Source organism: Rhinichthys klamathensis, unplaced genomic scaffold (genome assembly GCF_029890125.1).
Source record: "Rhinichthys klamathensis goyatoka isolate OS25496 unplaced genomic scaffold, OSU_Roscu_1.1 h1tg000414l_1, whole genome shotgun sequence".
Lineage (NCBI taxonomy): Eukaryota > Metazoa > Chordata > Actinopteri > Cypriniformes > Leuciscidae > Rhinichthys > Rhinichthys klamathensis.
In genome coordinates, this window is record NW_026606914.1 from 632,743 (window position 1) to 656,975 (window position 24,233).

Here is a 24,233-nt window from a genome sequence, read left to right on the forward strand (position 1 = left end):
TCTTGCCTGATTGGTGCCTTTGGTGTCGGCTCCTCCGGAGTGTGGTTATTAACCCTTGGCTTTGGGAAACGGTGACATCAAATTGGCGTAGTCGGCAGGGTTACCACTCGGAGTTGAGCGGCCAAGGAGCCATGATGGCGGATGAAGAATTGCCAGCCGTCCGGCATCCGACGGTACCAATGTTTATGGGAGCTCCGTGGGCCCAGAAGTATGGTGGGCTTGGATCTGAATTGAACTTGATTGACTGGAGAGCACAAGTGGAGTATTTGGCTGGACTACAGGGGTTAAGTGAGGCCCAGAAGGTACAGTTCGTTCTGAATTCTCTAGAGGGGGAGGCGAAGAGAGAGGTCCGAGCTGCACCTGAGGCTGTCCGAGCCACCACACGAGCCATCTTTGAATTCTTGACTGGGCAGTATGGTGATTCCACTCCGGTGGCAGTGCTACGGGCGCAATTCTTCAACTGCAAGCAGGGGCCTAGACAAACTCTGCGGGCGTTCGCCCTGCGTCTACGAGAGCAGTATTCTAGATTAAAGAACCGAGAAGACCATGGTCTGGGAGAGGAAGAGACCCTGTTGAGAGATCAATTCTTGTTGGGGTTACGAGAAGGCCCTATACGGCAGAGTTTACGATTACAGCTTCGGCGAGATGCGGCTTTGACCTTCGAGGAGCTTCGCCAAGAAGCCTTAGCTCTGGAGCGGGATCAGGCCGAAGCAGTGGACCCCCCTGTGTGCATGGCTGCGAGCGGAGTTGGCATTCCTGTACCTCCTGAACCGTCGGATTGGAAACAAGCCTTGCGTACTGAGTTGATGAAGGATGTCCGCGAAGAGATGGCAGAGTTGTCTAAGACCCTTTTGGGGGAGCTTCGCCGTGGACGGCCAGAGCCTCCGACCTTGCCTCGAGAACGCTCCTATTCTGATGGGGGAAGGGATCCGGGAAGACGTGCCGGTCGACCAACTGGCCCCAAGTTCCAGTGGGATGGGCAGGGGCGCCCGCTCTGTAATAACTGTGGAGAACCTGGACACTATAGCCGTCAGTGCGGCTCTCGTCGCAGCTCGCAAGGGGGTTTTTAGGACGACCGGCCACTGTGGGTCAAGTGGTCGGGACCCCCTGGATTGACCCCTCTGTAAATTCCGCCCCAAGAGACAGTCTGGTGGGCCATTGTCCGCTTGTAGAGATAAAGGTGAATGGCGTAAATGTCCGGTGCCTGGTAGACACCGGATCCCAGGTCACCCTATTCGCTGAAAGTCTGTCCAAAGAACTGTTTAATGCCCATCACTTACCAGAAACCGAAGTCCCCTGGCTCACACTACGGGGAGCAAATGGTCTGAATATCCCGTATATCGGGTACCAAGTGACCGACTTTGAGATCCATGGGACTGTGATACCACAGAAGGGAGTAGTGGTTGTCCGAGACTCTTGCCTGGGGGCGCATCGAGCCTTGCTGGGGATGAACGTGCTGATGGAGTGTTGGGAGAAATTGTTTCAAGCCAGGCCCCTTCGTACCACTTCTTTGGCCGAGAAGCAAGACTGGGAGCGTGTTGTTACGGATTGTCGGCGAGTACAGGCCGCAAGTTTCCAACCAGATCGAGAGGACGCTGGCCGAGTTGCATGTCTGTATGCTATCTCCGTTCCGGCCCGAAGCGAGGCGGTAGTCTGGGTTCGTCTCCCCGCTCGGACTTATGGTCCAGAAGATTGTGTTCTTGTGGAGCCCCATTGGGAGTGCCAGAGTGTGGAGGTGGCTCGAGGGTTAGCGGTGGCACGTCGAGGCCGAGTCTCAGTACGGGTGAGGAATGTGAGCACGTATCCAGTACATCTGTTCCGTCACCAACGGTTGGCTCGTATTACGCCGGTGAGTCCTCACCAGGTGAGAGAGGGGCAGGAGGTCCGTTTCTGTCAAGTGAGTGCAACGGTGGTCGAAGTAGCCTTGACGTCGGAAGAACTTCGTTCCGATCCTGTTGGGAGGGGTGTGCCGGCTTATCTTCAGGGTGAATCACTGCAGGGTGAGGGCTAGTAGAAGAACAAACGTACCAGCTTCAACACTTTCTGGCCAAGTGGCAGCACGTCTTTTCCACGCATGACGAGGATTACGAATGCACGGATGTGGTGAAGCACTCGATACCTACTGGGGATGCTATGCCTAGTCGAGAGCGGTACCGTCCGGTCCCTCCAACCTTGTACTCCGAGATCCGTACCTTGTTGCGGGGGATGCTAGAACGAGGAATCATTCGGGAGAGCTGCAGCCCATGGGCAGCCCCGATTGTGCTGGTGCGCAAGAAAACTGGCTCTTGGAGATTCTGTGTAGACTATCGTAAGCTGAATCAGGTCACCAAAAAGGACGCTTTTCCCCTGCCGAGAATTGAAGACTCCCTCACTAGCCTAACCCACGCCGCCTGGTACTCTACCCTTGATCTTGCGAGCGGATACTGGCAGGTGCAGGTGGAAGGAAGGGACCAAGAGAAGACTGCCTTTACTACGCCCTTTGGGTTATTTGAGTGGGACCGGATGCCCTTCGGACTCTGCAACGCCCCCGCCACGTTCCAACGGTTTATGCAGCGATGCCTGGGAGGGCAGTTGGTGGACTCCACTCTGGTCTATCTAGACGACGTGATCGTCTACTCACCTGACTTTGACTCCCACCTGTTACATCTGGAGCAAGTATTCCTAGCCATGGAAAAGTATGGGTTGAAGCTCCAGCCTGGGAAATGTCAGCTCCTTCGGAAGGAGGTCAAGGCCATCGTGTGAGTGCTGCGGGAGTGGCCGTAGACCCGGATAAGGTGTCTGCTGTGCAAGGCTGGGATCCCCCTAAAACGGTGAAGCACGTGAGGTCCTTTTTGGGATTTGTGGGATACTATCGGCGCTTCATCAAGGATTTCTCCCGGATTGCTAAGCCCTTAAATCAACTGCTCGCTGGTTCAAGTCGTCCACGTGGCCGAGGTTCCCCGGTGATAGTCTGGAGCCCAGAGTGTGAAATAGCCTTTCAGAGGCTGAAACAGGAGCTATTGCAGGCCCCTATTCTGGCCTATGCCGATTTCACTCAGCCATTCGTCCTGTACACGGATGCCAGTAACACAGGGCTAGGGGCGGTACTGGCCCAGCGGCAGAACGGAGTGGAGAAGGTTATTGCCTATGCCAGTCGGAGCCTCCACCCAGCGGAGCGGAACGATGCAAACTATAGCTCCTTTAAGATCGAACTTTTGGCCCTGAAGTGGGCCTTATGTGAGAAATTCAAGGACTACCTATGGGGAGCTGAAGTATTGGTGGTCACTGACAACAGCCCGCTGGTTCACCTCCAGACGGCTAAACTGGGAGCGGTAGAGCAGAGGTGTGCGGCCCAACTCGCCAACTTCAACTACCAGCTGCAGTATCGGCCAGGCCGTGAGCACGTCAACGCCGATGTCTTGTCTTGATTACCTGTGGCCAGAGCTGGAGAACATCTAGAGGAGGAACTGGATGAGGGGCTGATGGTGGGAGGGATAGAGGCGCCTGGAGCGCGGTCGGAAGAAGTTCCGGCTAGTTGGGGATGGGACCCGCAACGTTGGAGGGAACGACAGGGGGAGGACGAAGGGCTGCCCACCTTGCGAACTTACCTGGAGCAGGGTACATTACCTGGAGCGGCGGAGCGACAGGGCCAAGTGTTGACGGTGAGGAAACTTCTGGGGCACTGGAGACGGCTGTGTCTGCGAGATGGAGTGGTCTGTCGATCTATCCAGGACCCAAGGACTCGTGAGGCTGTACATCAGGTGGTGGTGCCAGAAGCCCAAGTTCAATCCCTGCTCCAGGCATACCATGACCTGCTGGGGCATCAAGGGAGGGAGAGAACAGTGTCCTTGTTGCGTAGGCACTTCTATTGGGGCAAAATGGAAGAGTCTGTGGGGAGGTATGTGCAGGAATGTCCCCGCTGTACGTTGTTTAAAGCTAGGAGAGAAGTGAAGGCCCCCTTAGTTCCGGTACGACCCCGGGCCCCGTTGCATATGGTGGCTATGGACTTTCTGACCTTGAGTCGCCTGATGGATCGATATCAAAATATCCTGGTGGTGACGGATCTGTTCACGAAGTATGCCTGGGCTACTCCGACTCTGGATCAGACGGCCACCACGACAGCGAATGCCCTTTGGAGGACCGTGTTCCAGCCCTTTGGGTGCCCCGAAACCCTCCATTCGGATCAAGGGCCGAATTTCGAGTCCCGTGTGATCAAGGAGCTTTGTCAACTGTACGGGTGTAGGAAGACCCACACTACTCCATACCACCCGCAGGGAAATGGTGGCTGCGAGCGCTTTAACCAGACGCTGTTGAGTTTGTTGGGGACATTGGACACGGACCATCAGAGCCAGTGGACGGATAGTCTCCCTGCCTTGGTACAGGCTTACAATAATAGCGTCCACAGCACCACAGGATACGCCCCCACTTACCTGATGTTTGGAAGACACGTACGCTTGCCTACGGATCTGATACTGGGAACTGCTGCAACCGGAGAGCCCGCCACCACTACGGAGTGGGTACACCGACACCATCGACAGCCTCACGCTGCCTACGAGAGGGTCTCTGAACATCTTGATACAGCTGCTAAGAAGAACAAACGCCTGTACGATCGAACCACTCGAGAGGCCCCCTTGCTGCCTGGTGAGCGGGTGCTGGTGCGCGATAATCGGCGCCAAGGGAAGGGGAAGCTTAGCGACCGGTGGGAGACCGTACCATATGTGGTGGAGCGACGACAGAACCCTGACCAGCCCGTTTATGCCATTCGTCCGGAGGGAAGAGCCGGGCCTGTGAGGGTCTTGCACCGTAACTTGCTTCGCCCATGTCCCAACTACCCGAGGCAAGTGGTCGAGGCCCCGCCCGCCCCAGTGGCCCCTGGACCACCTTGGATGGGTTGGGCTATGGTTCCTAGAGTCCCCGTTGCTGAGCCAAGGAGAGAGGAACCGGTTGTGCCGTTGAGGCGCTCGCAACGAGAGACCCAGGGAGTGCCTCCTGCGAGGTACGGGGAATGGGAGTCGGGCCCCCGTTCTCGGGACTAGAACGGATTGGTGAGGGAGGGTGTCACCGGGTGAGAAATAGGAACTTTAGAACCGGGATTTGTTGCACGGGGGAGCGACTTCCGGTGTAACACCGGGCCGGTTCCGGTGACATGTCATGGCCGCCGGCATTGACGAGCGCCAGCTGCGGACACCAATCAGGCCGTTATCAGTGAGCACATGCGGGAAGAGGGATATATAAGGAGAAGTTTGAAGACATGGTGTGTTGGTTCTTGGTGCTTGGTTTTCACGTTGGGTTCCCCTTGGCGTTCTTGTCAGCAGACAACAGAAAGCAGCAACCGCAGCGAATATAAAGTGTGGGGATGTTTGTACATTGAAGACGGGTGAGTGATTGACATATGGGACTGAGAGGACAGAGTGATTAAGGGCCGCGCTGAGGATCTATGCTGTTATCAAGGAGAGAAGTTAAGTGCACTTTTCATCAACGTACGAAAGGGTGATGTTATGAAGACTTACCAAGAACATTTTTTGAGTACTGACTTGCGCTGGCAGTGTGTGGTGTTTCTCTCATTGTGAGTCTCAGAGATCCAAAGAAGGAACTGGTCTTTATAGGATCGTTCTTGAAACTTGATACCCCCATGCGAAAAGCCATCTGTGGATTGTCTGACCCTGCAAAGAGGGAGTGAAGGCCTGTTGTTCACGAGAGGTGATGTGACATTGCAGTGTCTGAAAGTGTGAAGTGAGCACGTGTAAAGAGTTATAGTATTTATGCATGCACGAGTGTGGGAGACCAAATCATTACCCTCACTCTATCATCTTTGTTCGGGGAAGCCTAACCAGTGGGATATCAAGAGTTAAATCTGATCTGTCGATTGTGAAGTTGTGTCCAGGTTCCCAACCATCCTTCTGAAGTGAGTCTGCTGACTGCTGTGTTCAATCTGCTATCGTTCTGTGAACTGAGAGATCCTGTGAATCATCATTCTGAAGTGAGTCTGCTGACTACTGTGTTCAATCTGCTGTCGTTCTGTGAACGGAGAGATCCTGTGAATCATCCTTCTGAAGTGAGTCTGCTGACTGCTGTGTTCGATCTGCTGTGTTCAATCTGCTGTCGTTCTGTGAACGGAGAGATCCTGTGAATCATCATTCCGAAGTGAGTCTGCTGACTACTGTGTTCCATCTGCTGTCGTTCTGTGAACTGAGAGATCCCGTGAATCATCCTTCTAAGTGAGTCTGCTGACTGCTGTGTTCAATCTGCTATCGTTCTGTGAACGGAGAGATCCTGTGAATCATCCTTCTGAAGTGAGTCTGATGACTACTGTGTTCAATCTGCTATCGTTCTGTGAACGGAGAGATCCTGTGAATCATCCTTCTGAAGTGAGTCTGATGACTACTGTGTTCAATCTGCTGTCGTTCTGTGAACTGAGAGATCCCGTGAATCATCCTTCTAAGTGAGTCTGCTGACTGCTGTGTTCGATCTGCTGTGTTCAATCTGCTGTCGTTCTGTGAACTGAGAGATCCTGTGAATCATCCTTCTAAGTGAGTCTGCTGACTGCTGTGTTCAATCTGCTGTCGTTCTGTGAACTGAGAGATCCTGTGAATCATCCTTCTGAAGTGAGTCTGCTGACTACTGTGTTCAATCTGCTGTCGTTCTGTGAACTGAGAGATCCTGTGAATCATCCTTCTGAAGTGAGTCTGCTGACTGCTGTGTTCGATCTGCTGTGTTCAATCTGCTGTCGTTCTGTGAACGGAGAGATCCTGTGAATCATCATTCCGAAGTGAGTCTGCTGACTACTGTGTTCAATCTGATGTCGTTCTGTGAACGGAGAGATCCTGTGAATCATCATTCTGAAGTGAGTCTGCTGACTACTGTGTTCAATCTGCTGTCGTTCTGTGAACTGAGAGATCCTGTGAATCATCCTTCTGAAGTGAGTCTGCTGACTGCTGTCAGGGCCGGCGATTGCTATAGGCGAACTAGGCGGTTGCCTAGGGCGACAAATGTGTTGGGGGCGCGGGCGCCCTCTAGTGTCGCCCTTGGCCTACTTCCCATTAATCATAGAATTAGAATGACAAGAGAAACAAAAACATGTTTATTAAACATGATCACCCTAAGGCGCTCCTCAGCCATACGTTTAATTACTTGTCAACCTGATTATTAGATTGAATGGATGATTATTGTCGATCATTTCCTAAAGGGGGGGCGGGGGTTAGTTGCGTTACGTTACGTTCTATGGTTACGTTAGGCAAGTGCTCGGCTGCTGCGCGCGCTGATCGAAAATGAAGCGGTCTAAACCCTCTGGTGCAGAGGGACGAAAACGGAGAAAGCAACAAGATAAAAAGAAAGCCCAGTATAGAGGTAAGTCTTCTCATCTCATCCATTAAAGGGTCACTCCACCCATTTCAACATTAATCTTTATTGAAAGTGGGTTATATATGTAGTCGAAATGTAAAAGAAATTTTAAATTTGGTGCCCTCTTGACCGAGAAAAGACAGAAAATAACTTTGGGGCGCATTTGTATGTAAGACAACAACTCCCACAATGCACCATGTTGCACAGCTCCGCAAGCCACTCCCACTAATCCAGAACAGCGCAAACATCAGAGAAATCGCTCTTCCGTCTACAAGAAGGCTAGCTGCCAAATGAGTTTAAAATTCATTTCACAAAAAATGTCTAGTTAGTTGTGGCGAGCAGGACGAGGGCGAGGGACGTGAGAGGACGACGCGAGTGATAATGAATGGCACCTGTGCAGCGGTCTCATATCTCTCACGGAGGAGCGGAAGCACAAAAGGAACAGGCCTGATTTTATGTTTTGTTTCTGTTGTGTGTGGCCAGCTGGCTTATACTTTTGTTTTGTATTTGTTTATTTTACTATTAAAACGTTTAAATGTTCGCCGGTTCCAGCCTCCTTCTTCCCACAACAACGAACCCCGTTACATTGGCAAACTCATTAGTGAATTACTCGTTTGTATTTCTTTCTATATGGTGAATTATTGCATGATACCTGCATGTTCAGTCAGGCGAAACTAGGATGGTTCACATCACAACACAAACGTCCGTGTGGTCGTCTGATTCAGAGATTTCGTCCAGGAGAAACTGCCTTGTTGAAATTCTCTGCAGCAGACGGACTCTATCTGTGTCCGTAGCGCACAGCGAGAGCACACGCACCAGCAGTCCGCCCAGCTCAAGCCAGCCCGGGCTCCTCGTCCGCGACAGGCAGCCGCCTCCTGTTCCACCATCAGCCTCAGCTGCTCTTCACTATATTGGGGCTCGTAAAGATAGCCACGAACAGCGGATTCGAGCAGCAGAATTTCAAAATCCTCTTCTTCCATATCATGTTTAGTTTCTTCCGTCATTGTCGTAACTTCCTATATCCACAGCGCTTGTTAGCTTAGCTTATAAACAAGATGGCTGATATTGCTTTCAGTATCTGCAAGTGAAGTCCCACCCACTGATCTGTGATAGCTCTGTTAGCGCATTAGGTCCAACCCCCTATGGGCGGGTTTGAAAGGGTGGGAATTTGTGCTTGTAGTCTATACAGAAATCCCCCCTTTTTACACTTCCTCCTACAATGACGTCAAATGACGATTTTTGCGTCATTGTAGGAGGAAGTGAAAAAGGTAAATAGTAGATTTCTCTCGTCTCAGGGGAAAATGAAAGAATGTTGCACGACCATTCAATAGTATGACTGGTTGTCTAACAATGGACCTCTTAATGCAAATGGGTGGAGTGACCCTTTAAGGTGTCAAATATTCTGGCCATCGGGACAACCGGGAGATTCCCGCGGGCCCGACGTGCTTTTTGGGCCGATGCATACATCTCATACTTTTATTTTTCTATTTTTGTCTTAACGGCCCATAAAACTCGTACATCGGTGGCCCATTCGTTTTGTTTTGTTTTGCTTAATTGGCGGCGCTGGGTTACTTCCAAATATATAACTTACTTTCAAGTATAGAAATTTGTACACTCATGAAAGTTTCCTTTATTTTTCAGTGCATTTGTTTTACAATATAGCCTATGGCAATTACTGTCATGGGATTAATATTATATCTATTATTATGTAGTAGACACTGTAATTAAAAGAGGATTGAATTTTTCTTTGTTCAATTTGCACACTGAATATGGGTTGGAGCTTTTAGTTTTAAACTCTCAAAGTGCACCAGATTGATGAATTTAACATTAAAATGCACAATTTTCTTACGGGGAAATACCCCCGAAACCCCCTTAACCTTGTAGCAGCCAATAGATTGTAATAATAGTAGGCCTATAGTGGTGGTAGTAGTTGTAATTTATCTACTAAAAGTTATTTATGGTCAGATAAAATATAGTTGTACAATGCAACTATGATATAAATATCCTTGAACGTTCTTTGTAGCATTTGTATGAACAATTTATTGTTTAAGTTTTTGAGTAACTATAAGAGCATGTTTAGTTTAATAAATACTTAAAATTTTTTAAAGGAGGGAGGGGGGGGCGCAAAACTCAATATCGCCTAGGGCAACCAAAGGGTTAGAGCCGGCCCTGACTGCTGTGTTCGATCTGCTGTGTTCAATCTGCTGTCGTTCTGTGAACGGAGAGATCCTGTGAATCATCATTCCGAAGTGAGTCTGCTGACTACTGTGTTCAATCTGCTGTCGTTCTGTGAACGGAGGGATCCTGTGAATCATCCTTCTGAAGTGAGTCTGCTGACTACTGTGTTCCATCTGCTATCGTTCTGTGAACTGAGAGATCCTGTGAATCATCCTTCTGAAGTGAGTCTGCTGACTGCTGTGTTCGATCTGCTGTGTTCAATCTGCTGTCGTTCTGTGAACGGAGAGATCCTGTGAATCATCATTCCGAAGTGAGTCTGCTGACTACTGTGTTCAATCTGCTGTCGTTCTGTGAACGGAGAGATCCTGTGAATCATCATTCCGAAGTGAGTCTGCTGACTACTGTGTTCAATCTGCTGTCGTTCTGTGAACGGAGAGGTCCTGTGAATCATCCTTCTGAAGTGAGTCTGCTGACTACTGTGTTCAATCTGCTGTCGTTCTGTGAACGGAGAGGTCCTGTGAATCATCCTTCTGAAGTGAGTCTGCTGACTGCTGTGTTCGATCTGCTGTCGTTCTGTGAACTGAGAGATCCCGTGAATCATCCTTCTAAGTGAGTCTGCTGACTGCTGTGTTCGATCTGCTGTGTTCAATCTGCTGTCGTTCTGTGAACGGAGAGATCCTGTGAATCATCCTTCTGAAGTGAGTCTGCTGACTGCTGTGTTCAATCTGCTGTCGTTCTGTGAACTGAGAGATCCTGTGAATCATCCTTCTGAAGGAGAAGCTGCTGACTGTTGCGCTCGATCTGCAGCTATTCTACGAGCTGGGACATCCGGGAGTGAAGAAAGGGAACCCAAAGTCATTCCGTTGCCGTTTTAAGTGTTATTAATTAATAAATAAAAAGAAGAGTTTTTACATTACTTGCTGTCTTGCCTGATTGGTGCCTTTGGTGTCGGCTCCTCTGGAGTGTGGTTATTAACCCTTGGCTTTGGGAAACGGTGACATGAGTGTTTTATAGTCCATGCTGGTGATGGGACACAGGTGATGGTGATCATGATGAGGATGATGAGGCGCAGGTGCAGGTGATGATGACGACTGGGAATGCTGGGAAGTGTAGTGAAGACACAGATGAAGGAGGTGAATGTGACAGAATCAAGGTTGAAACTTAACATTGATTTTTCATCAGGTTTGCACCCTGAAATAATGTTATTTTAATGATGAAAAACAGATCAAGATCAACATAAAATGTATATTTGTTCAATTAAATCACTCATTTTACATCGAATCAACATTGAAACAATAACAAATCAATCTTGCTTCATGTACAACAGGATCTTAAATAAATCTTAAATAAAAAAAAAAAAAAGTCCCGATCAGGTTTTTTTGCCCTCGAGTCCGAGTCATTTGATTTTGACTATCTACCGATACCGAGTCCCGATCCGATTCTTATATAAAACATTAAAAAAAATAAAGAAGAGAGAAAAAACAGATCCAGGATGTTCCTTATTTTTTTATTTAATTCACCTTATTTTAACATTCAACAATTCTGTTAACAAACAGAGCACTTCTGTGAGGTAGCTTGAACAATCAAGTAATAAATAACATAAAATCTTCACTTTTTGACTTTAGTGCAACAGTAAATATCGAAAAAGTCTAATATAAAAACAAATAGCACCTCAACTTAAAATACCCGGCAGGCATGTAAACAAAAAAATTAAAATGTTTTAAAAGTGTATAAAAAAAAAGAGAATATACATTAGGGGTGTAACAGTTCACAAAATTTGCGGTTCGGTTCGATACAGCAAAAAGAAAGAAATGCCAGAGAAATTTCCTATTTATTAAAAGAAAAACTATTTTTAAATAAGTTTGAGTTTTCCTACATCTTGAAACTTTCAGGTTTATAAATGGGGGTGATCTTTGAAGGATGAACAAATAATGTTGTGGTAATCACATTAAAAATAACATTTAAATATATATTTATATAATATTTGAGTTTTGAAGTGCAACATTAAATCCATGTTCATTCACGGCACAATGTTTCTCCTGGTTCCCACGTCAGCGCTGTTTGATCTAATAGAGATCTACGGTTAATAATAACGGAGAAATGTGAATGCTTCTCACTAGATCTCGCAGCGATGTTATTACTTTAGTGGCGAATTCAAATGTTTTCTTCACTGGATCTCTTAGCACAGTGTCTCTTGATCTCGCGCTGCACAGATGTTGGTCCGAACTGATAATGGTCCGTTAAGCACAATATAATGAGAAGCGCAGTTTCGTTCCGCTTTCATTACATTTGCCATTTGATGTTGCGCAATGCTGTGGTGATCACGCCAGCGCGGATTTTGTCTGCAGGAAAAAATGGTCCTAGGAATCGTTCGGTTTGTATGCGTACCGAACCGGAAGCCTCGTACCGAAACGGTTCAATAATTACGAATACATGTACCGTTACACCCCTAATTTACATATATCCGAGTCCTGATCGGGAGGTAACCTCCGATTCCGATCGAGTCTGAAACCACGTGATCGGGCCCGATTTCCGATCGCGTGATCTGATCGGGACATCCCTAAATAAATATAATAAATCTTACTTTATTTCAATGCCAGTGAAACACGTCCGTTTTGACATCTTTCAAGCAGAGACTATGCAGGGCTGAAATTAACATGATTTTAAACCAAAAAGTCATTAATTCAAAAATCATTTATTAAACAACTCAGAAACAAAAAGCATTACCTTCTTTAAAATGACGGGTTTTGAACTCCGTAAAAAACACAGTAAAGTTTCAGAACTGGTTTAACATCTGTTGTGGAAATTTTAATAGTCATTGATCCCTAACAGATATCATAAGAGAGAGAACATATTCAATGTGTAAAAAAATGTGTGTACGTGTTTGTGCGTGACGTTTCAGGAACATATGAGACAGAACAACTGACCTTAGGGACAGCCAGTTTTGGCCAGTTTATTTCAGTGCCAGTTTGTGTCTTTAAGTAGAGACTGAACAGCAGTAAGGACCTTATCTGGGTGGGTGAAAGCAGGGGCGCCGCTAAGGGGGGAAAAGTTATTACGATTCTAAGGGCCCACACACTTTTAGGGGCCCCAGAAATCGATTTTATTAATTGAACGGGTGCAGCAGTACCTATTTTTTCATGGGGCCCAAAATCTCTGGCCGCACCCCTGGGTGAAAGGTACAGCGGGTGAAGAGGAACCTTGAAAAGAGTATAAAGGCTGTGTCATGTCTTCCTGTTGTGTGTCACTCTCATGCACAGCGTAACTTCTGTGTGTCAGACTGGAACCTATTCTTGCAAGAATAAATCATTTTAAAATAAATCATTTTTGTCACAGAATGTCTCTTACGCAGTGATATTGGTTGGTTAATGATTTTTTGCCACAACAATTTGGTGTCAGAATAGTGGGATTCCTTGGAAGTGCCTTCTGGACCTGAGAGTGGACGGTGTTTGGCCACCTGGACTGAGCAGTTCCAGCTCTACCTCGTAAGCTTGAGAGAGAGGGGCCGACCGCTATCAGGGCCAGGAGAAACTCCACTGGAATCAAATGAAAGCGAGCACTGGGTGCGCCCTTTCTGGTCTTGGGTTAAGTGATCAGATCTGGTTGGAGACGTCCATCAGATTATAGACACGTCGAACGACAATCCACAGGGGAAACAGAGGCAGCCAGCATGGGAAAAAGCTAAAGGTAAGCATGCAAAATTTGATACACCGGTTTTCTATCAAATGAGAAAATTATGGGGGAAAATGTATGTTTTAGATATTGAAAAACTGAGAAAATACTATGATTTCCCTAGGGAGGGAACACTGAGCACAACTAGACTGAAAGTAGTGCGAGAATCAGTTGAACAGGGCAGTGAGAAACAAAAAGGTTGTTGTGGCTGTGTTCAACGTGTGTAAGCGCAATGTGGACAAACAATGGATTGTTGTCTTAAAGGGGCAGATAAAAAGTCGAACTGCCGAGAGAAATAAAGTTTTTACTTCTTCATCCAGTAAATGGATGCATGACATTAGATATCTAGAGAACTTAAATTTATATGATACGAATTGAAGTAGCAAGCAGCAATAAGGCTGTCTGTGTGAAATAGGGGATTGTAATATGATATTTTGGTTTCTGCAAAACAGTAAAGATAAGTGGGACTGAGACAATACTGATAATATATATATTTTTTTGGGGGGGATCTCAGACTAACCATTTGATAGAGGAATACTGTGAGAAGTAGTTTTAATGAAAAAATAAAGTTAAAATGAATGTTATCAAAACAAGGGTATTGAAGAATGACTAAAACTTAGAGATTGAAGATTCAAGTGTCACTATGACGGGTGATAGACTTGGTGGAAGAAGGAAGTGAAAAACAAAAGGTTGCTGGGTGAGACGTGTGTGTGTGTGGATTGTAAGCAAACAATCATGTACTGGTTAGATGCAGAAGGAACTGGCATGTAGGTAAATAGGGAAAGATTGAGAAGAAAAAACTAAAAGAAAAAATTCTGATAGAATTTATGGAACTCTTTATGAGCGCCTGTTAAGTCAGAATAAGGCATTGAGTATGATTAACGTGAAATAATTATTGAAATTATGTTTGTTTTAGTTTGACAACCATTGTGTTTTGAACCTAAAGGTTCTATAATGGGGGTAGTGAAAAGAATGGATTAACCATCCATCTTCGTTTATTATAAAAGGAATTGGAAATCATAGTTTTATAAAAAACGAATGCATATATCCTGGTATTCATGATTGTAGACGATGTCTGTATCTAATATCTGAGGAGTGACTGAGGGTCCAGCTATGCTGGGAGTACAGCAACAGTGCTTGCTTATTCAGCCCGGCTTCCGGATGTTAGATATGTACTTGTTCTGTAATTAGTGTCGTTGATGATAATACCAACTTGGTAAAATATAAAGACAGCTACATGTCCAAAGATTCTGGAAATCAATAATGTATAATGTCAGATACTTGTTGATATTAAGTAATTGAAGCAAAAGATATGGTCTGTTTTATAATTGAAATTCTGGGTCGGGGATAATTTCCCTGGACAAGCGACTAAAGTTAAACAGAAACTTTGTGAAAACAACTTAGAATATTCTGAGCATTTCGATGCAGCTTATGAAAATTAATTTGCTGCCAATGATAATGATGAAGATTATGATTTGGCTATTGTGAGTGAATCCACCATTGGTGGACTGCAAAAGAATACAGAAGAATACTGCTTATCAGTGGCTCTGTTTGCATTCCTGAATGGGACACACACTGCTTCAAGGGTGTGCAGTAAGTTGGAGCCGTTTGCAAGCTCACAGTGATCAAACTATAGTCAAGGTGTCTGATGCTGTAGTTGAGGCTGACACACAAACCCACCAGATGACAAAGAGTGTTTTGATTGTGGTCAGTAGGACCATTTAACACGTAACTGTAAATGCCCACCGAGAAGGTGTTTAAAAATGTGATAGTGACAAATTTCTGGTATTAATGTGGGTTTGAAAGTACAACCCGAATTCCAGAAAAGTTGGGACGTTTTTTAAATTTGAATAAAATGAAAACTATAAGACTTTCCAATATTTTATTCACAATAGAACATAGATAACATAACAAATGTTTAAACTGAGAAATTTTACACTTTTATCCAATAAATGAGCTCATTTCAAATTTGATGCCTGCTACAGGTCTCAAAATAGTTGGGACGGGGGCACGTTTACCATGGTGTAACATCTCCTCTTCTTTTCAAAACAGTTTGAAGACGTCTGGGCATCGAGTTTATGAGTGTCTGGAGTTTTGGTGTTGGAATTTGGTCCCATTCTTGCCTTATATAGGTTTCCAGCTGCTGAAGTGTTCGTGGTCGTCTTTGACGCATTTTTCGTTTAATGATGCGCAAAATGTTCTCTATAGGTGAAAGATGTGGACTGCAGGCAGGCCTATTCAACACCCGGACTCTTCTACGATGTAGCCATGCAGTTGTAATAGCTGCAGTATGTGGTTTTGCATTGTCCTGCTGAAATACACAAGGCCTTCCCTGAAACAGACGTCGTCTGGAGGGGAGCATATGTTGCTCTAAAACCTTTATATAGCTTTCAGCATTCATAGTGCCTTCCAAAACATGCAAGCTGCCCATACCGTATGCACTTATGCACCCCCATACCATCAGAGATGCTGGCTTTTGAACTGAACGCTGATAACACGATGGAAGGTCTCCCTCTTCTTTTGCCCGGAGGACACGGCGTCCGTGATTTCCAACAAGAATGTCAAATTTGGACTCGTCGGACCATAGAATACTTTTCCACTTTGAAATAGTCCATTTTAAATGAGCCTTGGCCCACAGGACACGACGGCGCTTCTGGACCATGCTCACATATGGCTTCCTTTTTGCATGATAGAGCTTTAGTTGGCATCTGGAGATGGCACGGCGGATTGTGTTTACCGACAGTGGTTTCTGGAAGTGTTCCTGGGCCCATTTAGTAATGTCATTCACACAATCATGCCGATGAGTGATGCAGTGTCGTCTGAGGGCCCGAAGACCACGGGCATCCAATAAAGGTCTTTGTCCTTGTCCCTTACGCACAGAGATTGCTCCAGTTTCTCTGAATCTTTTGATGATGTTGTGCACTGTAGATGATGAGATTTGCAAAGCCTTTGAAATTTGACGTTGAGGAACATTGTTTTTAAAGTGTTCCACAATCTTTTTACGCACTCTTTCACAGATTGGAGAGCCTCTGCCCATCTTTACTTCTGAGAGACTCTACCTCTCTAAGACATCCCTTTTATAGCTAATCATGTTACAGACCTGATATAAATGAACTTAATTAGTTGCTGGATGTTCTCCCACCTGAATCCTTTCTAAATTTCTTGCTTTTTCAACCATTTGTTGCCCCTGTCCCAACTATTTTGAGACCTGTAGCAGGCATCACATTTGAAATGAGCTCATATAGTGGATAAAAGTGTCAAATTTCTTCGTTTAAACATTTGTTATGTTATCTATGTTCTATTGTGAATAAAATCTTGGCTCATGTGATTTGAAAGTCTTATAGTTTTCATTTTATTCAAATTTAAAAAACGTCCCAACTTTTCCGGAATTCGGGTTGTAGATTAGTGTTTAAATGACGACATTAACATTTTTCGTCTGAAAAATAAGAGATTAAAAACAAGGTCAAAAGATTGAAGTCTTAAAGTGAATCCTTTTGAGGATCTATAATATAAATTTTTATAAGTGAATTGAATACAGTTTGATGCAAAATTAATGACTCCAACAAATGTGAGTTGCAAAATATGTAAAGGTAACTAAAAGGATGATTGTGTTTTAATTAAACATTTTAAAAAGGGTTTAGTTGATATAGAGAGACTAATCTCATGGATGATTTATAATAACTGCAAAAAATGTATCACAAGCAGAGAGTGCTAGCCTCGTCAAAGTTAGTGTGAATCCTAATTGGAGATTGATAAACTCCTAGGAAAAAACTTTGAAGTCAGATATTAAACTATGGTAAATGAGAACTTGACAACTAAAATTGAGATGAAATGCGAAACGTTATTGAGAACTAGAATAATTATTTTTATTTAAAGGGGTCATATAATGCCATTTTTGTACAAGCTAATATGATTCTTTAGGGTCTAAATTAAAAGTTTGTAATATACTTTAATTAAAAATTCTCATTAGTATTGTAAGAAAACAGTTATTTTATCTGGTCAAAAACAGCTCTGTTTTCAGCACGCCGTTTCAGTGCATATGCCTTTAAATGATCATGAGCTTTGCTCACCCCGCCCCTCTGTTCTGTGCGTACACGTTTGTAACACAATAACCATAACGCGTTGTTCATTATTAACGTGGGATTATGAATTATATTGAGAACGTTGTACATAGAAAACATGCCGTAATGTACCCTGAGTGTAAACCTTAGACGCATTCATCGTGAAGTGTGCAGCTAGCGATTTGCAAAGATATAAATATTAATATAAAGGTTAATAAAACGTTACACTCACTTCAGTTGTTCTAGAGGTTCAGCAGGAACACGAATAGCTGGTACCGATCCTTTATTCAGGAGCAGCTTGTAGCTCTCTTCGCGACAACACAGACACAGGTCAGTTCTTTGAAACGGGCGTTTATTGCTGTGGGCACGTCTGGTCTCTTGGTACATCCAAGCTTCGTTCAACAGTTCTGTACACCGTGCCATACACCATGCCATACACCGTGAGAACTACATTGTAATGAACACAATACAAATAAACCAATACATTAGCTTAGCAGAGAAAATACAAACAGCATCCAGATCAATAAAGACAATATAATAATACCTCGTTGGCCGCTTGTCGTGAAAAGAGGTTACTGAATTCTTTAAAGTCTCTTGAAAGTCCATTTAACCGTCTGCATTAACTTCAAAAAGCACATTTGCAACTTTGATGCAGTTTAACAAAGCCTCGAAGCCAACTGCTCCACTCGAATCCAAAGGAAGTGTGTGTCGACTTATACCGTCGTAGCGGTAACACATACAGAAAACATTAGTTCCGGGACAAACGTAAATACACAGAATGAGATAAATACACTGTTAACCATGTCTTATTTAGCAGCTTATTTTACCCTTTAGTTCTTAAGCATGTAATATATTTTATCTTTACATAAAAATAATTTCTATTTGTTACATGAAATTATAACAGCAATTATGAACTATGCATCATGAAAACACAAGTATTTATGCAACAACACTTACACTCCCACCAAATCCCTAATTAACTTCAAATGTAGGATTTATATACACGAAAGGGCAATTAAGTGTTGTAAGACTGAATGAATGTAATCTTGTGTATGTGACTTAGTTAGATTCAAGTAAGGTAACTACTTTGTGAATGGGCCTTTCGAGGTAGACTCTTTTAGTTAGTGGCTGTCCTTTATCAGTAGTGTCTCCGACTAGTAGCTTCAGCTTCCGCACCATACTGTCTGCACTAGGGTGAACTTCTACAACCCTGGCAAGCTTCCATTCATTTCTTGGTGAGCTGTCATCTTGTAGAATCACAATGTCATCAACTTGTGAATTCCGTGTTGTTCTTTGCCATTTCTGTCGTTGTTGAAGATTTAGCAAGTATTCCCGCTTCCATCTTTGCCAGAATTCGTCAGCTAAGAACTGCACTCTTCTCCAACGTTTGCGCAAATAGAGATCTTCTTTGCAGAACTGTCCAGGAGGGGGCAGAATAACTGATGATTTCATCGTTAGTATATGGTTGGGAGTGAGAGGCTCTGGTCCGGTGGGATCGTGAAGATGTTCAACACTTAGTGGCCGGCTGTTGATTATAGCCATTGTTTCGTAGAGAAACGTTCTCAGCGATGTGGTGTCAAGTCTGCTTGCGGATTTGTCGAGCATAACGGTTAAGATGCTTCGGATAGTTCGAATTTGACGCTCCCAAACTCCACCCATGTGACTTGCTGATGGGACGTTCGTTACAAATTCGCAACCAAATGCTCGTTGACGTTCTTGGTCAATTCCTTTGAGCAAATCAGAAAACACTCTCCTGGCACCCATGAAATTTGTTCCCTGATCGCATCTCAATTGACGCACAGGTCCTCTAATAGCTACAAAGGTTCGAAGCGCATTCATGAAAGCATCTGTTGTTAAGTCGTCTAGTGTTTCTATATGTATTGCTCTGGAGCATAAGCAAGTAAACAACAATCCGTAGCGTTTCAATTCCTTCCTTCCTTCCTTTACGATGAAGGGGCCAAAGCAATCAATGCCACAATAGGTAAATGGAGGGGACATTTCTGTTCTATCTTCGGGGAGATCTGCCATCTTTTGGACTTCTGTGGCTCTTCTGTATCTCCTGCAAGTTACGCATTTATAAACGTGTGAGGAGACCGCACTTCCGCAGCCAAGAATCCATATTCCATTTGCACGCAGCTCGTTCATGGTCATGCCTCTTCCTTGGTGATGTACACGCTCGTGATAATGTTTAACTAGAAGGGCTGACACATGAGATTTCTTCGGAAGTATTGCCGGATGTTTTACATCATAGTGTAAGGCTGATCGAGATAATCGTCCTCCCACCCTGAGAACATTGTCCTTGTCCAAGAAGGCATTCAGCTGGCTTAACTTGTTGTGCTTGTTCAGGGTATTTTCTTTCTGGAGCTTGATTTTCTGAATGTCTTCAGCAAAGGCTTGTTCTTGCACCAGCTTGATAATAAAGATTTCGGCTTCTCTTCTTTCTTCAAGGCTAGTTGCTTCCTTTGTTCTTGACTGATGTCCTTTGAATTCTCTGATGAATCTCTTTAGCCTAGCAGTAGCTCTCACTGCTCTGGACCAGTCAGAAAACTTTATGAAGCGGTTCACCATTGAATTCGCCTCTTTCGTCTTGACTGCATGAACATGGGTTTTGCGAAGCTCAGGATCGGTCGTGTTAACTTCTCCCACCATTTCCTCTTTACATGGAAGATTCTGCTGCCAGAGAAAGTCAGGTCCTTTCAGCCAGTTAGACTCCTTCAACTGAACTGAAGTCAGTCCTCTTGAGGCGTGGTCGGCTGGATTATTTCCAGAGCTGACATGTCGCCATTGTTCAGGATTCGTGCTAGATCTTATGCGTTGGATCCGATTGGCTACGAATGTGTGGAACCTCTTGGCATCATTGTTCACATAGCCAAGAACCACCTTCGAATCAGTCCAGTAATACTCTTCTAAGTTCTCAATCTCGAGCTCCCTTTTGACAACATCACCATTGCGGACTGAAGTCACAGCTGACGACAATTCAAGTCTTGGGATGGTCGTTAGCTTGGTAGGGGCTACTCTTGCTTTCCCCATGACGAGTGAACAACTGATCTGTCCTGTTTCACTTATTGCTCGGAGATAAGAACATGCACCGTATCCATTGAGACTTGCATCTGAAAAGTTGTGTTGCTCATAACGCATGACTGAGTCAAAATGTGATGGAAGGTAACTTCTTGGAATATTCAGTGCTGCCAGGTGTGGCAAATCCTTAAGCCATAACTCCCATCTTGGCAGAATGTGTTCGGGGAGATCTTCATCCCAGCCTACCTTTTCTCTACATAGCTCTTGCAGAATCTGTTTGCCGACTAATATGAAGGGGGCTACAAATCCTAACGGATCGTAGACAGAGGCGACTGTAGAGAGAACTCCTCTTCTTGTCAGTGGGCTCTCTTTAACCACGACTCTGAATTTGAATTCATCAGTTTCGATGCACCACTGAACTCCAAGTGCTCGCTCCATGTGAAATTCTCCTAGGGCCATGTCTTGATCTTTGCTCTGTGCACATTCTTCTGGTGGTATTGAGGCGATCACTTCCTTTTCGTTGGACACGAACTTGTGTAGCCGAAGATTTCCTGTTCTGCACAAGGCTCTAGACTCTTTCACCAGATGAACGGCTTCATCGATTGTTTTTACGCTTATTAAGCCATCGTCGACATAGAAGCTTCTTTGGATGAACTTTATGGACTCCTCGCTGAACTTTCCATGACCCTGAGATGCCAGATGTTTGAGTCCAAAGTTGGAGCAGCCTGGGGACGATGCTGCCCCAAACAAATGCACCTTCATCCTGTACACTGAGGGTTTGGAGTCCAGATCGCCTTTGTCCCACCAGAGGAACCTTAAGTAGTCTTGGTGTTCCTTTGCGACGTGAAACTGATGAAACATTCTTTCAATGTCGCACATGATGGCTATTGGGCTCTTTCTAAATCGACATAGTACTCCGACTAATGTGTTGGTCAGATCTGGACCGGTCAGCAGATGATCATTTAGAGAGGTTTCTTGGAAACGTGCTGAACAGTCGAAAACGACACGGATCTTCCCAGGTTTGTGGGGGTGATAGACTCCGTGGTGCGGAATGTACCACACTGATTGACTATCGAGTTCATTCCACGGGACCTTCTCAGCATCTCCTAGGGTTATGATGTCATTCATGAAACAGACATAATCCTTGTTATACTGCTCATTTTTTCTCAACTTTCGCTCTAAAGAGGTGAGCCTTCGAACAGCACATTGCTTATTGTCTGGGAGATTAGGTTTATCTGTCTTGAAAGGAAGTGGTAGTTCGTAGTGGCCGTCTTCCTTGTGCTTTATACCCTTCGTTACTTTAGACAAGAAGAGAAGGTCTTCCTGAGAAACCAGGTTGTCATCTGTAGTGTTATCTGCGAAATCGAATTCGAGAACCTTAATGATGTCTGTTGGACTAATCTCTTTGACTTGAGTTCTGCAAGCAAAGTGTACTTCCCTCTTTAACTCAACTGATTGATGCACTGCAGGCGTCACCTGTCGCACTATGATTCTATGACTGGTTCCTATTGCATCACTGCAGTCACTTTCTGTATTTGAGCAGCCGACTATGCTCCAGCCGAGATCAGTTCTCTGTGCGAATGGATAGTTCTCTTTGCCAGCCAGGATTTCCCTTGGTAGAAGAGCTTGCTGACAGTTATAACCAATCAATAGGCCTACTTCGCAGTCCAATGGTGGTGGAATCTTGTCTGCTAATTGTTTCAGATGAGGCCATTTTAGGGCAGTTTCAGAAGTCGGAATGTGCGACCTGTCTGCTGGGATAAACTCTCGTGTGAAAAGTGATGGTAATGGAATCCTTTTCTCTAAGTTGTATCCTCTCACTTGCAGGTTTTGCAGCTTTTGACAGGGTATGACTGTCGACCTTGTAGACATTGTGGATAGTCGCAAACTGACATTTTCTTTGTTTATGTTGAGATCCTGGGCCACTTCGTCTAGAATAAAGGTTGTGTCGCTCTGTGTGTCTAGAAGCGCATAGACAAGAACTTCTTGATCTGGTCGTTTTATGGATGAGATCCAGACCGGAACAATTGGAGATGTTTGTGTGCTTACGCCGTCTTGTACGACTCTGTTTGTGGTTGCAGTTGCAGTTATCTCTTTGATGTTTGCTTTGTACTTTAAGTGTTCTTCTCCTTTTTGAGGTGATGACCTTTGACGTTCACTGAACTTGTCATCATGCAAACATGTTGGATGTCTCCTCTGGCACCTTTCACATGTGCTCTTGTTATCACATCTTCTCGAGTGATGTCCAGCCTTCAAACATCCAAAGCAAAGCTTCTCTGCATGCACAAACTTGACGTGGTCTTGAACTGTCCTTTCCAGGAACCTTTTACACTTGGAGAGGACATGTCCTGTTCCTTTGCAGAAAACACATGATGGAATGCTGCTCTCTGTTGTGTTTGTAGACAATGTCTTGGCTCGTATGGGTTGGCTTCGTGGATACCTTATTTTCTCACTTTCCACATTCTTGAGCGCCTGTACTGAGGATATGGGATCACAAGCGAGATCTGCTTCCTTCGACAGAAAGTCTACAAACTCTTTGAACGGTGGGTACTCAGCTCTTGTTTGTCTGACTTCCATTGCTTTGCGATTCCAACTGGACACCAACCAGTCTGGCAATTTCAGCAGGATTTTTTGACTCTCATTGCAGTCGTTGAGAACTTCCAATGTTTTAATGTAGGGCATTGCTGCCTCACAGCTCTTAAGAAAGTCTGCGAATTCTCTTAGTTCACAACCATCCTTAGAGCTTATTTTTGGCCATGCGTGCAGCTTGTCTCTGAAGGACTTCCCAATAATGAAAGGGTCTCCGAAACGTTTTTCCAGCAGCTGCCAGGCTGAGTCATATGCTGCTTCAGTTCCTAGTAGGACAAATCCCTCGACAGCTTTCTTTGCGGCGCCACCTAGGTACTTTCTAAGGTAGTACAGTTTTTCATTCTTTGGAATGTTTTTCCTGTTAATTAACGCTTCAAAAGAGAGTTGCCAGTCTTTGAATTTCAAAGGATCTCCAGTGAATAACGAGGGCTCTGGAGTTGGAAGACGATTAGCACTTATAGCTTCTGCTAGCACGTTGACCAAATCAGAGCTGTTCTGCACTTGAGGTATAGGCACTAAAGTTGGTGGGACTTGAGATACCAGTTGTACGCTTTGTGGACTATGAAGGGCTTGCATTGTAGCTGGAAGAGATTGAGGAATGAATGGGGTGCTTGAGGCACGAAGAGTTTGTGATGCGACTGGTAGAGATGGAGGAATGAATGGGGGACTTGAAGCATAGAGAGTTTGAGATGCGACTGGCAGAGATGGAGGACTAAATGGGGGGCTTGAAGCATGGAAAGTTCGAGGTTCTCCTGCTGATGCAACAGTATGTAGCAAGTCAATCGGTTCAAAATTTTCTTCGATTTGGTTGTAGACCTTTACTCGAGCTCTTGCAGCGTTCAATTTCTTCACTTCTTCAAGACGTTCGAGTTTTCTACGCTGCTCTTGCATTGCTTGCTGTCTAGCTAGGTTCTCAGACTCAAACTGTGCCAGTCGTTGCTTATCTTCAACCTCTAACCTTTGAAGTGCTGTCATTTCTCTTTCTTGTTCATCCAACACTGCCAAAACCTCCTGTGATGCAGCAGCTTCAGCAGCAGCCTCATTTTTTTTAAGTGAGTGGATGCTAGAGTGGGCAGATCCACATTTTGATTGATGAGACAGTGGCCTTGATGGAGCACATGTAGAGTTTAGGATCGATCCAACATCAGGCCAGGGTTCTTCTTCTGTTGTAAGGCCTTCAAGATGCCTTTCTGCCTTTTGAATAATAAATCCTGACAGCGATACACACGTGTCCACTCTGCGCCGCAGTTCTGGTTCAGGAACTTGGACTCGACGTAACTCTTCGTAAACTATCTTTAGATCAGCACACGTACCTTTAATGTTCTCAATTAGCTCATACAATTCGTCTTTGGAGGCCTCATCAGTCAATATTTCTTTGCTTGTTCTTGCATGATA